The sequence below is a fragment of the Lathyrus oleraceus genome, chromosome 2 (assembly GCF_024323335.1).
Source record: "Lathyrus oleraceus cultivar Zhongwan6 chromosome 2, CAAS_Psat_ZW6_1.0, whole genome shotgun sequence".
Classification (NCBI taxonomy): Eukaryota; Viridiplantae; Streptophyta; class Magnoliopsida; order Fabales; family Fabaceae; genus Lathyrus; species Lathyrus oleraceus.
In genome coordinates, this window is record NC_066580.1 from 5,622,994 (window position 1) to 5,627,181 (window position 4,188).

At 38.2% G+C, this 4,188-nt stretch overlaps 1 non-coding gene across 1 annotated transcript; it reads right to left on the reverse strand.

The window, feature by feature from the left end:
• Nucleotides 1-3,645: 3,645 nt before the first annotated feature.
• Nucleotides 3,646-3,752, reverse strand: LOC127124004 (small nucleolar RNA R71). Its single transcript, XR_007803649.1, has one exon. It is a non-coding gene; the product is annotated as a small nucleolar RNA R71 (small nucleolar RNA).
• Between the last annotated feature and the right edge of the window lie 436 nt (nt 3,753-4,188).

Consider the following 4,188-nt stretch of genomic DNA (forward strand, 5'->3'; position numbering starts at 1 on the left):
TGTCTGTAATGTGTCTTGATAGGCCAGCTCATGTGTTTGCTGTTGAAGAGATCATAGACGAGAAGCCGTGGTATTACGACATCAAATGTTTCCTCCAAAGTCAAGTTTACCCGCCTGGGGCATCTTTGAAAGATAAGAAGACTTTGAGAAGATTAGCCAGTAATTTCTACTTGAATGGTGATATACTGTACAAGAGAAACTTTGGCATGGTTTTGCATAGATGCGTGGATAGACACGAAGCAGACTTGTTGATGACCGAAGTGCACGAAGGTTCCTTTGGGACTCATTCGAATGGACATGTAATGGAAAAGAAGATGTTGCGAGCAGGTTACTATTGGCTGACAATGGAATCTGACTGTTGCAAATTTGTGAAGAAATGCCACAAGTGTCAAATTTATGCTGATAAGATTCATGTTCCTCCCACACTATTGAATGTTATCTCTTCCCCATGGCCCTTTTCCATGTGGGGAATTGATATGATTGGGATGATTAAGCCCAAAGCTTCGAATGGACATCGTTTCATTTTAGTCGCGATTGACTACTTCATAAAATGGGTTGAAGCAGCATCGTATGCAAATGTAACCAAGCAAGTTGTTGTAAGGTTTATCAAGAATCAGATCATATGCCGTTATGATGTGCCAAGTAAGATCATTACTAATAATGGATCGAACTTGAATAACAATATGGTGGAAGCTCTTTGTAAAGACTTCAAGATTGCACATCATAATTCTTTTCCCTATAGACCCAAGATGAATGGGGTTGTTGAAGCTACGAATAAGAACATCAAGAAGATTATCCAGAAGATGGTTGTCACATATAAGGATTGGCATGAGATGCTCCCATTTGCTTTACATGGGTATCGTACATCCGTCTGCACTTCAACAGGGGCAACCCCTTTCTCTCCTGTGTATGGTATGGAAGCAATGCTCCCCATAGAGGTTGAGATTCCTTCATTATGTGTGCTCATGGAAGCCAAGTTGACTGAAGTTGAATGGTGTCAGACCAGGTTTGACCAGTTAAATTTGATTGAAGAGAAGAGATTGACTGCCATGTGTCATGGTCAGTTATATCAGTAGAGAATGAAGAAAGCTTTTGATAAGAAGGTCAAACCTCGTGTATTCAGAGAAGGTGATCTTGTTCTCAAGAAGATTTTGACGTTCAAACCAGATTCCAGAGGAAAATAGACTCCTAATTATGAAGGCCTGTATGTTGTTAAGAGAGCTTTTTCAGGCGGTGCCCTGATTCTTACAACTATGGATGGTGAGTGATAACATGAAATTATATCACATTTTAGGACTTAATTCAATTAAATTATATTATTATTTACTTTAATTTATTTCATTTTATCAGATATTACGCGGTATTTCCTTTCTATTTATCTCACGTAGTCTATTTGAAGCACAAGTAAAAAAAGGGAAGAAAAGGAGGTGCAGAAAGAAGTTTTTGGAAACAAATATCAAAAGCCAAAGCCCAGCCCAAAGAAGGCACAGGCGTTGTGCCTGTGACGAGCGTCACAAGGGCTGTGACGAGCGTCACGCCTTGCACACTCATGTGACGAGCGTCACACATGGTGTGACGGACGTCACACCATTCCCCTATATTTTTGCCTTCAGAGACGTTGAGTCCTATTTGCACGCCTATCCCTTCGTTACGTGAAGACCCCTTGACGCGGACTACTTCTGAAGACCGTTACAGAAATTACCAGTATAAATATCAGCTTTGCAAACCCTTCCACGGATCCACGTTTCCAGACTTTTTCCAGTTTTCGCTTTTTCGCATTTTTTCTTTTTCCAGCAGCTTAAGCATATTCTTTACAGTACTACTTTTACAATTTTTGTATTGTTTCTTTTGCAATTCTATTTTCTTTTCTAGCACTTAATTAATTTTTCGCACAATATTTTCTACACCGGAAACTATTGTGTATCTTTTACCGGATCTAACCTTACGTTAGAATCTAGTTTTTTTTTATTCCTTCGCTTTTATTTTCCTGCCTGATTGAAGAATTCAAGAACAGATCCAACCGACCTGTGGTGGAGTGTTCAAGACTGCTATTTAATTTCTCAGGTTCTTTAATTATTGTTTGAATTTATATATGCTTTGTTTTATTGTTTATTTATATTATTTGCTTGAGATGAGTCTTTTTATGCATGCTGATTTTTTAGATCTGTTTAGTATGTCTGGCTAAATTATTTAGGTATCGGTATGTAAAGTAAGCGGAATGAAGGAATCAAAACTAAGTTGGTTTAATTAAGTTTAAAATTAAAACCACTCTTTTTACGGTCTCAATTTACAGGTTTAATAACAAAGTTTTTGTACGAAAGTAAAAGACATAAAGAAGTTAAAATCAATAGAGCGAGAGTTTGAGGTTTTGACTGGACAGTGTAAATTGAACATTAATTCTAGATCAGGGCGAGAGCAATTTTTAGAGTTAATTAAATTCTAACCGTTTTCAAAAAGTATTTTTAAAGATTGAATGTGAGGACGAGAGTTAAGCATTTGAATTTAATTATATAACCTAAGTCAACAGAGCGAGAGTTTGAGATAAGGGTGTTTAAACGATTAGTGTTTTCTTAAAAAGAGTTTCTACGGATTCTATTGTTTTCAAAAAGTGGTTTTTGACTTAACTATAAGTGACAGCTACGTTAATATAAAATCATAGTTTATTCAACAGAGCGAGAGTTTGAGATAAAACTTTTAATCAATAACGTCAACTGAAAAGATTTATTTTAAAACCAAGAAACCAATAAAGAATTGATTCCCTAATTACGACGAATTACATACCGATATCCGCTTATTAGATATTTATTTTAGATCTTATTTTAGTTTTAGTTTTTCCCCCAAACAATCAAAGTATTACCTGCCTTAGCTTTACGAAGTAACCTTAGATAACGGTATATCGATTCATAAGTCCCTGTGAGATCGATATCTTTTAAAACTACGCGATAGAACTGTGCACTTGCAGTTTGTACCCCAAATTCGACTCATAAAGTCGCGATCAAGTTTTTGGCGCCGTTGCCGGGGACTTTTATTTAGTCGATATCGTAACTCTTGTGTTACGCTGTAGAGACTAAGGCTTTTCTTTCTCTTTTCTTTCTTTCGTTGATTTGTATGCCACGCACTCGCTCACAAGGCGAGTCGTTCTACTTACGAATCAACGATATCGAACTATATCTCCGAGTCTTACGACGAATTCGGGAATATCGTGCTGCAAACAATCTCCCTCCTATAGAACTTCCCGATTTCAAAAATATTTTCCCGATACCCGAGATGGCAGAACCAACTCGTGCTCTTCGCGATTACGCTGCTCCATCGCAAGATGAACCGCATTCAAGTATTTCTCCACCCGCAATCTAAGCAAACAACTTTGAACTCAAACCTTCACTGTTGCAGGCAGTGCAACAGAACCAATTCTCTGGAAATCCTACCGAGGATCATAACCTTCATTTATCCGTATTTATCCAATACGCTGATACTGTTAAAGCTAATGGTGTCACTTCAGAGGCAATTCGACTTCGTCTTTTTCCTTTCTTACTAAGAGATAGCGCTAGAAGATGGCTTCAATCTCTTCCTTCCAACTCAGTCACCACATGGAACGAGTTGAAGAAAGTTTTTCTTGCTCGATATTTTCCGCCAAGCAAAACAGCTATGTTAAGAGCCCAAATAAATGGATTTAAACAGAAAGATAACGAGTCTCTTTTCGAAGCATGGGAAAGATACAAAGACATGATGAGACTTTGTCCACACCATGGTTTAGAAGACTGGTTAGTAATTCATACCTTCTATAATGGTCTCTTGTACAACACGAGGTTAACAATAGATGCCGCCGCAGGTGGTGCACTAATGAACAAACCTTATGCTGACGCTTACCAACTTATCGAAAGCATGGCTCAAAACCACTATCAGTGGGGAACCGAACGAACAATGGTGGAAAAACCTCAAACGAAAACTGGCATGTACGAGATAAGTAACCTTGATCATGTTAATGCAAAAGTGGATGCTCTGGTCCAGAAAATTGAAAGTTTAAATGTATCACCTTCAGCCACCGTAGTTGCCATAACTCAGAATTGCGAAGTCTGTGGAATCCAAGGTCACACTCCTGCAGATTGTCAACTCCTAACAGGAATCCAAGCGGAGCAAGTAAACTATGCTCAAGGAAGCCCTTACTCGCACACCTATAACTCAAATTGG